At 42.1% G+C, this 13,623-nt stretch overlaps 1 protein-coding gene across 15 annotated transcripts in view; it reads left to right on the top strand.

Annotated features, from left to right (window-relative positions):
* Positions 1–1,409: 1,409 nt before the first annotated feature.
* Positions 1,410–13,623, top strand: part of MTMR3 (myotubularin related protein 3) — a 64,138-nt gene continuing 51,924 nt past the window's right edge. For 5 of the 15 annotated variants that reach the window (XM_079956450.1, XM_079956461.1, XM_079956459.1 and 2 more), the window contains exons 1-2: positions 1,411–1,638; positions 10,427–10,515. The gene's annotated coding sequence lies outside the window, so the exon portion shown is untranslated. Of the gene's footprint in view, positions 1,639–4,264; positions 4,360–10,426; positions 10,516–13,623 lie in introns of those variants that run through there. The other 10 variants (XM_079956453.1, XM_079956451.1, XM_079956463.1 and 7 more) reach the window with 5 other exon arrangements.

The following is a 13,623-nucleotide window of genomic DNA, read 5'->3' as shown; positions in this document are numbered from 1 at the left end:
AGATATCTGCGAAAGTTCTGCATTTTCAGCACTGCTGCGTATTTCCCCTACCCCCCCCCTTCTGTTTTTGATAGTTGGGAAGTGAAATTGATAATGCTCCAACACGGTATTCCCCAGACTTTTATTCTAGACTGTGGTAACTATTGTAGGACAAAAATGGGAACCGCCGTACAGCTTGCCATACCTCTCTGATGCAACTAGTAATCCCCCTGGTCTTTAATCCAAGGCAACTGTGTTGACTTGGGTTCCTCTTTACCCAATTTCTGCCCTCTGTTAGAAAATACAGTAAACGTTCCAGCTTTTGTGTTTCAAGTGAGAATATTGTAAGGCCTTGAGGACAATATTCTAACCTTTACAAATACATCTTCAAAGAAAACCCTCATCCAACAGAAATAATAGTAATTTTTTTCCAGGTTGTGAAATAACTGACACTTCATATTTTGTGTGTGTGCAGGTTTAATTTTAATTGTATTTTTTCCTTTATTCTTGTATGTCATCAAATTATGCTTTTAATTATGTTTTAACTGTTTGATATGTCTTAACTGTTTTTAATTATGAATTTTAAACGGCTGGTAACCCCGTCCTTGCTGGTGAAGGGCGGGCAACAAATTTAGTAATAATGATAATATATAAAAAAGAAAAAATTTCTTGAATATATGGGAAATAACTGTACAGTGGAAAATGCTGGCAGCATTAAGATAAATTCAATAGTGTAAATAAGTTATGATGGATGTATTAATGGAATACTGAATGGTATAGTTTCTATAAAATATGTAGGGTTTGATGATATGTATAATGAACCATGGAAAGAGAAGGGAATTCATTGATATCTTAAGCATGTAAGAATGAGTACTTTAAATTGCAAAAGAGAAAATTTAATAAACATTATATATATATATATATATATATATAAATAATAATAATAATAATAATAATAATAAATTAATAATAATAAATTAATAATAATACACACACATATTCTTAAAGGCACTACAAAATTCTTGTTGCTGATTGGTTTTCTTTTGTCGGAATTCGCCTCATAATGAACGCTTCCCTCGGTGTCGCTGCGAAAGAAGGAGCCTTCCTCTCAAGGCGTTGGGACGCGAGAAGGAAAAAGGAACTTTTTATTTTAATTTCATTTTAGTCCGCGTGGAGAGGCGATAGTGGCCAGTTCCCTTCAGTCCCGAGCCGGGAAGTAAGAGAAGCAACGCCGCCGCCGCCGCCGCCGCCACCACCTGCCTTGGAAGAGAAGAAGACGACGAGACGCGCCCCCAACCCGCCTCCCACTGTTTCCCCCTCAGGAGGAGCGTCGAGGCAGGAGGCCGCCCTCGCTCGCGCTCCTTCCCGCCCTCCATCGCTTCCCCCACCGGGCTCCTCCTCCTCCTCCTCCTCCTTCCCCCGCCCGCCCTTCGGTGTGTGGCCCCGGCCGCCATGTTGTTGTGGTTGTGAGGAGGGAGGCGGAGGCGCCGAGCCGCAGAGCCGAGGGGAAGGCGGCGGCAGAAGCAGCAGCAACGACGACGCCGAGGGGAAGCCGAGCGACCACCCCCCTCCGAGCCGCCGCCGCCGCCGCCGCCGCGCCCCGTTGGGGGGTGGGGAGGAGGGACCCCCGCCATGGCCGGCCGCTGCCACCGCCGCTGGGTAAGGAGGAGGAGGAGGAGGAAGAGAGGCGGCCGAGGAAGAGCAGCAGCAGCCCGAATGGGAAGGGAGAAGGACGGCTGAGGAGCGGGGCCGGGGCCTGGCGTCTTATTCCTCAGGCAGCTGCGGCCTGGCGTATTCCGGAGTTGGGCCTTTTTCTCGGGCCGGAGGGGGGCGAGAGAGAGGAGGCACTTTCCACCCTTATGGGGTCTTCGTGTCCCCCCACCCACCCACCCCAAGGCTTCAGGGCCGCCGCTTCTCGGGGATTCCTGTTTCTCTTCCCACTGCAACCTTTGTTTGTTTAAAGTCTTGCCCTTGTCAAAGAGAAGAAGAGGCCGTTTTGCGTTCTGTGTCCTCCGTTGTTGTTGTTGTTTGTTGCTGCAGGGTTTTTGCTGTTAGCGTTGCCCTCTGTTATCGCCGGTGTGTCAGGGTTGCCCTCCCTGGGTAATAAGAAGCGTTGGTAAATAATAACGGAGGGCAGGGCTAATAGGGATACTTAATAATGAATGGTGGTGGTAAATAAGTCGCCCTGCTGCTTGGTTTTTTAATATTAGAGTTGTTTAGAGCGCTGCTGCTTCTCACAGTCCTTTTTTTTTTGGGGGGGGGATAAGTGTGGAGGTAGCTGCTGCTGGTGGTCTTGGGACCTCTCAGTCTTATTACATCGTGTTATAGATAATATGTTTTATCCAGTGCTGCTCGGAATAAATCTACTGAGATTAATGGACCTAAATTAGTTGTGCCAATTTATTTCGATGAGTTTGCTCGGAGTTGGAGTTGACACTGGATACAACCTTTAATGTGTGTGTGTGTGTATGTACTCTCTCATATGGGGATAACAGCCCTGTAAGGTAGGTCAGCGTTATTGTGAATGGGAGTGAGGCAGGTCATGGGACAGAATAACTGCTAGCCTAAGCCCGCCTGATGAGTTTGTGGCCAAGGTGAAAACTGAATCTGGACTCTTCTGTCTCGCTTAGGAGCATGCAGCCTGCTCCTGTGCCTCTTTTTATTCTGGAGTAAAGTCCCACTGAATTCAGTAGGGCTTACCCCTATAAATAAGTGGGCAAATTTACTTGAAAGTAAGGCTTGCTGTATTCTGTGGGATGTAGTTTCAAGGAAGCGTACACGGGCCCCAAATTTTGGCCTCTTAACTCTTGCTCAACTGCATGGGACATTTGAGGAACATAAACATACGTGTAAGTAAATACAAGGTGTACCTGGCTTCCCTTTGGCTGGGTGCACCCATGTTTTAGGCCTGAGACCAATTTGTGTGGCAGAAGATTGAGTTTGTTAATTCCTCCCTTTCCTCCCATATGGTGTGATTCTCCTTTCCCCTTTTAACCCTAGAGCTGATATTTTGGTTTTTCCCCTCACCTTCCTGTACGTTGTCTCCCCACCCCCAGTTTAATGTTATCATCAGCACACAGTCATCTTTGTTCTCCACAATAATTAATATCCAAAGTAACTCCCAATTTATGCTTCCATCCTTGCCATCACCATGCAGATTAGACCACACTGAAAAGGGTGTACAGAAAATCCACCCATTTGTGTCTCTGCAATCTGCTATGAGTATGATTTGGTGATTGAAGCAATGCTGTAAATAACCACTTGCCAGGTTACCTGTGGCAAGTGTAAATTGCCTCTGGAGACTAGCAAAGGAGCATGTCAAAAGTTGGCTTTTAATATTGTGAAGACCTCAAATGACTAGAGACAAAGATGTGTGCCCTTACTGGGTTTGGGTTAACTTTTTTAGATTTTGATATGCAGGCTAAAGGGATACTGGGGGAGCATTTAATCTCTTTTAAGTGATCTTGGGAATGTCCTCAGGTGAGACCTTTTAACTCTCACACCCCTTATGGTATGCATGTGTGTAATGGATAAGTTTCGTGATATTTCCATTCCTCCTCCTACTGCACAACTGTTTGCAAGGTTGCTGGTGCTACCCACTGCACGTGGGTGACTTTCATATGAGATACGGTCAGTATTGTGTGGGATACCTGCATATGAAAATAATTAAGACCGTTGTGAGGAAGCCTGGGTTAATCACCTTCTCCCCCCCCCCCCGTATCCTTCCCTTTCCAAAGGACTACAACATCCCTTTATTGGTTCAGAGTTTGGCTCTGTATTCAGATATAGAGGTTTAACTTTCTACTCCCCTGATGTATTAAACTAGGTTTTACCTAAAGTGGATAGAGACATAGAACGGAGAACATGAACTTTTCTGTAGAAAGATTGGATTTTACCACTGCAGGGGTGTGACTAGAAAGTCAGAATGATGATTTCAGAATTATTGTTGTGTCATGGGACTCTGTTTTTACCTTTTCTGATGCAAGTTGTGTTGGAGACTATGTTTCATTTGTGGTGTTCTAGATATGGGGTGTGGTGTGCCATGCTGAGTTGGGTAGACACTGTTATGTGATTGCTTGCAGGTTTACAAGAGCTCGACTTGAGTTTGGTTCTGGACTTGAAGCAGTTCTTTCATCTTGAAAGTTGGCAGTGGTTGCTAATTTCAGGTTTTCTTGCATATAAATATATTGTTGCTGGAATTTGTTGTTTTTGAAGGCCATTTCATTCTATACTTGTTACTATAAGCTCCACAATCTCTTCCAGATCTGTCTGTCTAACTGTAAAGGAGGATTTTTTTCCAAAATCATTCACCACCAGCACAATCCTAACCATGTCTACTCAGAAGGAAGTTCTATTGCATTCACTGGGGCTTACTTCCAAGTAAGTGCAGCTAGGATTGCAGCCACAGATGTTTCTATATCTTTGCTTGGGAGCTGAAGGGATGGTGCTGGTGTTACCACAATGGTCTTGAGTGATTCAATTGTACAGTATTTCTAAGGCTGCAGTCTTATGCACACTGACCAGAGTGTTAGCCTAATTCAACAAAGTGACACTCCCAAATAAACAAGCATAGGATTGAGCTGCAGGCTTCAAGTTCAATGGAAATCTGTCAATTAACTAATGGACATCCCTTGGAAATTCAACTTCACATCTAAGTGACCAGTGCCCTTTAAAAGCTGTATTGTGCTGAGAAAACATGTGGGATAGAGAAGGCCCGGCTTTCCCTCCCTTGTCCAGTGTCCACCATGAGTGGAATGTGTATGTGAGGATGGGGTTGCTTGCCCTGGGCTGCCAGGAAGGTATTGGATATATCCACTGTGTAGGTGCATACTATTTAAATGTCCAACATTGCTTCCACATTATCTTATCTCTACTACTTATTGTGACATGATGAATGGTCACTGCTGCTTCACTCCTCCTCCATCTGCTGCATCATTAATCCAGAACTGGAATGTGTTCTATCAGTACTTTAAATATGGATACATGGAGGGGTTTGAATATTTCAGAAGTGTAGGTGAAGTGGAACATCAGAGTGATGAAAAGTACTGAGTGTTGTATGGAAAGATTTCTCAAAGTTTCATGTGACAGAGGGCAGGTAGATATAGGAACATTGCCAGGTTTTGAAGGAGTAATGATATATGGCAACTCCCCTCCCTGTGCCTACTGCCCTCCACTTGTTGTGGACTATAACTCTCATCATTCCCAGTCATTGACCATGCAGGTTGGGACTGATGGGAGATAGGCTCCAAAAAAAATATCTGGAGGGAACAGTTGGGGAATGTTAATACAGTATGTGGAATTTGAGAACTGCCTGGTGTGGAGTAGGCGCATAGCTCCAGGTGGTTGGGTATTGCTTGGTTAGTAGAAGACTGAAGAATGGAACTGCAGTCTGCTGTGTCATTTTGTGTGGCAGCAAGCAAAGCATCTTCTAATGCATATTGCCATGCTAAGCTGTGTATTGAGACTGTAAACTGCAGAGGTGTTAAGGCAAGGGGGGAAGCCAAGATTAATGCAAAAGAGATACTTAATGTTCAAGAACAACATTGCAGGTGGTTGTTATGCATATGGGAATAAATAATCAAGTATGAGGAAAGAAGGCACTCCACCTTTGATACTTCAGGTAAATTTTGCAGCTTGTTAAAGAATGATTCCAGCTGCTTTTAAACTGCTTGCACTAGGTGTGCTTAATGGATTTGACTAAAGTTTTAAATCCTCAAAAATTATGTTACTAAGGTTTGGATTTTCCCAGAACATGGGAAGTTGCATTATGCAGAGTCTATTTCAGATGGGTTTCAGGGAGGAGTCTTTCTTAGTCCTAGTTGAAGATATTGAGGATTGAACCTGGGATCTTTCGCATCCAAAGCATGTGCTTTACTACTGAGCTGTGGCCCTGAGTAAATCCCATGAAGATGCTTTGCAGCTCACTGGCTATAAAATAGCAAACACTGTTGTTACAGGGAAGATTTGCCACTTGGCTTTTTGTACCATGTTTAGGGCTTTAGGCAGGTTTTAGCAATATCTGTTGCTTGAGATGGCTAGTAGTAGTGGGTTTGTGCATACCTGAATCAGTACCTTGTTTATGGCACACAAAATTTATTTTCCAGAAAAATATCCTGTAGAAAACAAGAGTCATCTATTTTCACAAAAGTAAAACCAACCAACCAACCAACCAACCAACCAACCAACCAACCTGTATGCATAACTTGTATAAGCTGGCATGCTGTATGCCATGGGTAGCCAAAGTGGTGCCCTGCAGATGTTTTGGACTACAACTCACATCCCTTATCATTGGATTTGCTTCTGGGAGCTGTAGTCCAAAACATCTGCAGGGTACCATGTTGGCGAGCTCTGTTGTAAGCCATACAGTGTAGCATATCACCTGGCACCAGAATTCCTCACTGAGGGAGAAGAGGACTGAAAGTGAATAAAAGAATCATGCCATACTTTCATTTAGATCATACAGGACTTTCTTATGGTATCAGCGATGCAGACGTTTGTTTAGTTTGTTCCAGTTTAGCAATCTTTCCTTCAGTTTATTTGCACAAACTTGAGGCTGTTAGCTTGGATGCCAGAATAACTTGGGGTTGCCAACACACAAGGCAGGGAAAGGGAGCCTTCTCTGCCCAGGCTCCAATGTGCACTTCTTATTTATTCATTTATTTCATTTATGACTCGCTTCCCAAGAAACATCCTAACATCAAAAACACAAACAATTTCAAATTAAATACAAATTGGGATAAAAATCCCCACTTAAAAGTCTTGTTGAAAAAGGAAGATCTGAAAAGACAGTAGTAAGATTGCTCCTTTCTGACATGTAACGGGAGGGAGCTCCAAAGGGTAGGTGCTGCCATACTAAATTCCTGATTTCTACCTTGTATAGAACAGACCCTGTGATGAGATGATCATGGTTTGAGTCAACCAGTTTAGGACCCAGGGTGTGAGCTTCTAGGCAAACCATTGCTTGTAGTTGTGTTTCCTTTCATTTCCAGTACACTAAGCACTTCACAAGTTGATTCCTGTCTCTGGAAGCAGTGGTGTGATTGTGTAACTATGGTTTGTCAGTTCAGATATCATGCCCATCATTCATTAATTATGTGTGATGCCAGAATTGAACCCTGTGTTGAACTTTGAAAATAAGTTTCTCCTGTAAGAGAGAGTTTTGCTTCTTGTATGGCTAATACAGTATACACAAACTGACTAGAGAAGCCTTTCTCAAACTTGAGTCCCCAGATGTTCGACTACAACTCTCATGAGTCCTAGCCAGCATGGCCAGTGGTCAGGGATGATGGGAGTTGTAGTTCAAGAACATCTGGGAACCCAAGGTTGAGAAAGGCTAGACTATAGTATTGTGTTTCAGGTTGGTTATCATAAGGGGAAAAGAAAGATGAGACTCATTGCTTCATTCTCTTTCCTAGGTGATTCTTGGTCCATAAGCAAATCACATCCTGGGTAGGATATTTTATTAGGGATGTGATGATGTAATCAAATCTCAAGAAGGTATTTTAAGAAGTGCAGAATCCTAGGCAAACATTATAGCTAAGGTGTTCCTCATAGAGGAGAACATGCTTCTAGCTGATTTGAACACTTTAAAGTATGTGGTTGTGACTTCACACCCAGGAGCACAGCATATAATTCTCACTGTTCTGTAAAGTGCTTGTCTGTGCATTGTGACATCATCTGATTTAAAATGGGGAGAGAGAAGCTGTTATTCCAAATTCCATTTTCAGAGTCTGGGAATAATAGCCTCAATTGGTATTTGCACATGTATTTTCCTGCTTGTACAAGCCAGACAAGTAGGCTTTGTTTGTCATATCATGTTTTTAAAGACTTGAGATCTCAGGAATCTCCAGTTAGAGTGGGGAACAATTCTGTGTGGAACCCTGGAGAGAGACTGCTACTCTGAGTAGACAGTATTGAATTTGGTGGACTAGTAGTCTGACTTGGTTTAAGGGAAGTGGTTCATGCCTTCTGTTACCTGCCCTATGCATGGCAAGTGGAAGCTTAGTGTTGACCAGGAGATCATGTCTAATTACCTGGGAGGGGAATGAAAATGCTATAAAAATGAAATGGGTTAAAGTATATTTTCTTTAATCCCAATTCAGTCCTTCACTCTCATTTTTCTTGCATTCAGAATGGTTGTTTGTTTAAAATAATCAAGCAAATTGGGAGGCATGCTAACAATTTAAACATTAGCCAAAACATTACATCCAGAAACAAAAAAAATATAGTTATATCATAGTCCTATCTGAACTGGGGAGCATGAGCCCTGTCTGAAAAGGCCCTGTTGATTTACCTGCAGCCTAAGGCCTCTGTTGCTGCCAGCTGTCTGCATACCATTCCCTTTTCGCAAGCTTACTCTTGGGGTAAGGATAGCAACAGAGAGGGCTTGTGGCTTTGAAGACCTCAGACGTGATGCTGAGGGAATGCTTATTACTGCCAGGAAGCATTGGAAATGCAGTTTCTATTATTTTGTAATGTAGTGAACGCTCTACATTTAACACTGGAAGCATCAGGAACTAAATTTCCCATGTTTCCTTGTGTCAGACTGGGAGGTGTCCCTGCTGTCAGCATCCTCTTCTCATCTCCATGCAAGAGTAAGTGTGAGGAAGGGGCTGGAGGGGCTGCTTTGATGGCACTGAATCTAAACCCCTAGGTCTTTGGCAGGGACTTGGTGTGGGGGGAAATTCTTGCACTTTCCATTCCAAAGTTTCCCATTGCAACTGTGCAAGAACTCTAACTGGCTGAAGGCAAATGCCATGGTTATCTTAAAAAAGGGAGGGTCCATGGAATTGTGTGCTTCCTAGAGATAATGAATAAGCTTGGCAAGTAGAACAAAAAAGCAACTTAAGCTTATAAACAAGCTGAGCAGTTCCTAGCAGTCTACAGTTTTGAAGAGCATTTTTATAAAGAGCAAACGGTGTCACCTTAGTTCAGCTTCCTCTGTTGGTATGGTAAATTGTTTGACTGAGGGTAACACACTAGATTGAAAGCATTCATACATCTATTGATGATATTCATGAATTATAAATTGGAGAAATATATTTTAGAGCATTAGGTTGGGCTGTTGGAGAACTTCGCTAATAATTCATTGTTGGTGTACAACAAGATTTGGCTGGGATCTGCTTAGTCAATTCTAGTCACTTTTATTAGTCACCTAGATGAAGGGGTGTGACATAGGCCTGGCTCTCACCTGTGGTGGTAAGCTTGTCTCTGGATGTGGCACTTCAGACAGGTGCGGCTCACGTAATGAAATGCTGCTCCACGTATATATAATAGATAATATCCTTGCACATTGAAAACTAGGAGAGACTGGTTCTAGCCTTAGCCTAGCCTTCTCTCCCATTTCCTAGTTTTCTGTGCAGAGTGGGTATTTTGTATGGAGAAGCATTCCATCACGTGAGCCCATACCTGTGGTCTAAAACAGAACAGCTCACGTTCAGGTCAACCACCTCAGTAGAAACAAGACCTAAGAAGGACTGATTTAGAATTCAAAGTTTATATTGGCCAGTTAAAGCACTTGCTTGGAAACCAAGACAAATGCCAAGTTGTTACTGACCCTCAAAATAGAGGAATTTATAAACTGGTGGATAATTGGTGGATAGTGGGGGAGGGGGGGAGAGACGGGGACAAATCCACAACGTGACAGTGACAACAGAAAATGCAAATTCAGTTTGAGGTGCAATAACAAATATGGCATACAGATTAAATTGTGTACCTTCCATTGATTAAGCAGTATTCTGTCAATTTTTGTGAAAGATATACAACTAAGTAGAATAGTTGCGAACGCACAACACAGAGTTTCCTAAAGCTAGTTACCATATTTTTTTTAAGAGAAGATTGAAGGTTGAAATCACAAGAGTAGGGTGTTCCAAATGCTTAATAAATGGTTGTTATAATGTATATCTGCTTGCCTTAGGCAAGCAAGCAGTTATTGGGAATGAATTTCCCTTCTCCTCCCCATGCTCCCCAGCTAATTGTGCCGCAAACAACTTACTTTGTAATGCCTTAACAGGTGAACAGTAAAAATTATGGTGGGCTAGTAATTTTGGGAGTCTTATTTGCAAAGATTTTATAATTGGAACCCCTTCTTCATTTGGCACTAGGACTGTCACTAGTCCCATAATGAAATTTCTAATATGTAAATATCTTGTCTGATTTGTGGGAAGGGGATACTGTACCTATTTCTTGTTTCTGTGCCTGTCTTTGATTTGTAACCCTTTACCAGCTACATTTCATGCTGGAAGTGGAGTACTTTTTTAGTTCATCATAATTTTAAAAAAATGGTCTTCCTTGTTTGCTCTAAACATAAACGTCATATGAAGTTAGGAACTTTCTCTGGTGTAGTCTATTGGTTCAAGTAATATATGTTGTAACTTAATTTTCTTAATTAAACTTAATTTTAACTTAAGTAACTTAATTTTCTGTTATGTTCCTGATAAATTAATAGATTAAAGGAACCAATTACCTTGACTTAAAAAAGAACATTGAGGATGCTGAAGGGATCTAGAAGACATATGAAGAAAGGCTGAAGGAACCGTGAGTTTAGCTCATAAAGGATTTTTATACCTTTGTGGGGACTTGTTTGCCAGGCTGTTATAATGTTGACTGTTGTCAAATACATATGCAAAAACTACAGAAAAAGCTGTTTAAATTTTGCACTGAAGATCGGCTAAGAAGCAGTGGGTTTAAACTACAGGAAGCTAGACTGAAAACGGAGGGGGGAGTTTTACAGCAGCAACAGCAAGATAATTCATTACTTATGAGAATGTGGAATATACAATCATTTAGTAGGTTTAGAGGAGATGGTATTGTGTCCCTGCCAGTTATGATTCTACAGATTTACTTTAGTTTTTTAAAAAATTAAACAAATGTACTCTGCTGGAGAACAACTTGGCTGCCTTTAGATATTTACTGTATTTCTGTTTAAATAGGAAGGTTTATGTTGCTGACAGCCAACCTTTTAAGCAAGCGTGCTACAGGTCAAGTCAAAGTATCTTGAGTACAGCATTCCAGTTTTCATGTGAAGCCAAGCCAAGGATGAAAATTACAGAACCAGCTTCTTGGATCTTGTTTGGTCCCACCCTCTCACCCACTGGAGCAAATGAAAAACCTTGCTTTCATTTGGTACAGTTGGTGCTTATTGTACCTGGATTGTAGGCTGCTAGTAGCTCTAGCTTATTATGGCTGCATTCCTCTCTCTCTCCCCCCCCCCCCCCCAGTATACAGTCTTACTTGTCAAAAGTAGGCTTTGGTCAACTGCATGCATTTTGTCTTAAAGTTACTGGTCTCTTTCTACTTGTTGATGTTGACATGAGCCTAGGCAGAAAAGAAAAGTGTGGTTCTTCCAAGGGTACTAATAACTGCAACAGTATTCCCTTGTACTTAATCAGTTTTAAGAAGTGCTTTCATTGGTGAGAAATGAGAATTTCAGCACCTGTGTGTTTACTGCAGAAATTCCAGAACTTTTAAAAGTCAGCAGTCTTGGAGTTACATTCTGCAGCCCTCTGGAGAACACCTAAGTTGGGAGGGAACCAAAGAATGAAGTATAAAGTATTTTTGGAACAAATGTGAAATTTACCCAGAGCACATTTAAACTCCATAATGAATTCACTGTTCCGTTCTGTAAGGTATACTTGTTCAAAATGGAAAATGGAGTGTTTTTAGTATTTCATTGTACTGCATATTTCTGTTGTATTATTTGTGCAACTGCTTCCAGGTTGCATAAGTAAGACTGATAGGTACAGGTTTGTTTATATTAAATCTGTGAATTGTGAAGTCAGTTTTGATTCATATCAATTTAATGCCACCACAGTAACATAAAATTTTGTCCACTCACTAAATAAATTGTTTACAATTTGTAATAAAGTTCTGCTTGCTCAGAATGTCTGGGGCTGTTACCTAGTTGAACCCATTCCTATTAAGTCCTTAACTTGAGCGTGATAAGGGCCAGCCCTTCGGCAATTCTGTTCCTGGAACCGGCGCCCACCCAGCCATCATGTGTGGAATCCCTGGTTTTCATTCTCATGCTTGCAAAAGGATCTCACAATCTTGATCATCTATACCAGCTCTCTTAACTCAAGGTTTTAAAATCTGTTGTCCCAGCTTGGGGCGGGGGGACATAAACTTTGTGAAAATTTGATATGTTAGTATCTAGGACTTCGAAATATTGATTCACCATTTCAAAGAGCTAGTACTGAAAAAGCTGGTATGGTTTCTAGGAATTTGAAATATCTTTCTCTTCCTCCATCATGTTCACTCTTGCCCTTAGCATTGCCCTTAGCATTGCTGTTGCATTCTTTTTTGAAGAATGGTATGCTGGTTTACAGTCTTTAAAAAAAAGTGACTCATGAGGAAAAGGGGGAAAGCTTAGGAGAGATAGGTACATCCTTGATTTATTCAGTGGACTAGGGGTTTATTAATATAAGAAGTGAAAGGCAGAGTGTCCAGATTGATGGCCATGTCCCCTCATAACAGAGGAAGTCTCATAAAAGACACAAGAAGCAGCAGCAGATCATCTTAATCTATAGGGAGAAATTCCTCTAAGTCTCAGTCCCCAGCACTGCAACTCTCTGCAGGCTGTGCTTGAAGAAGAGTGTTACTATACTTAGGAAACATGTCTCTTAACATGTCTGTAGACTACTACTCCATGTTCGGAGAACAGTCTCTTCCATGAATGGTAGGGGAGTGGGGGGTAAACTTAACATGTGATAATAGAACCATTTCTTACAGCAGCTCTGCTGGTATTCTGCCAGAAGTTGTTGTTTGTCCTGTGGGGCTGGCTCAGAAGCTACCACTAGAACACAGGAGAGCGAAGTATACGTAACTTGGATCATTTAGTTAGGATAGTTGCGTTTTCAAGGGATCAGTGGAGACAAGATGAGTTTTTCCAGAAACGAAATTTTATTGAGAAACTCTACAGCAGGGATGTCCAACTTCCAAGAGACTGTGATCTATTCCCACTATAAAAAAAAACTGGAAGTGATCTACCCATTGGATTGCGGATGAACCAAAGTTTTTGAGCTCCCCCCCCCCCCGGGTGATTGCTCAGGATCACGGGATCGACCAGGGGCACCCCACGATCGACCACTAGATCAGGATCAGTGTTTTGGACACCCCTGTTCTGCAGTTTACTATTTAACAGTTAAGACTGATGAGACAAGCAGGATGAGTGAGGGCTGATGTTGCAGTGAGATTGTGTGGTGAATTGCTTCAGATCCTGAGGAAAAAGGAAGAGGAAGTTGCAGTGAGAATTCAAAAGCTGGCAGGAGGAGTAGAGAGTGAGGGGGGGGAGAGCTTGCAATAATACTCTGGAAAACGGGAAGGAGGAATCGGGGTTCAGATGTGCAAGAATGGGCATCAAGCTGAGAGCTCCAATGTACTTCAAGGACTGTGGAAAGACACTCAGGAAAGGGAATTCTACAGACTCACTGAGTTCAGGGTTTGTGAAGCCATTTAGCCTCTGTAAAGACTCACAGGAACAGCTGATCATGGACTGATTTCCAGATTGCTTGATGGAAAAAGTGAAGGATCTGAACCTACAGGGTTGTGTACTGCACTTCTTAGAAAAGCCACTTCCCCTCTTCTCGCCAATTCGTCTTATCTCACACAAACATGAACATCTTGCTGCTGATAAGTAAAGAGTTG

Source organism: Podarcis cretensis (genome assembly GCF_951804945.1).
Source record: "Podarcis cretensis genome assembly, chromosome: 16".
Classification (NCBI taxonomy): domain Eukaryota; kingdom Metazoa; phylum Chordata; class Lepidosauria; order Squamata; family Lacertidae; genus Podarcis; species Podarcis cretensis.
The sequence above is the reverse complement of the archived record's forward strand: the minus strand, read 5'-3'. Positions and strand labels throughout refer to the sequence as shown.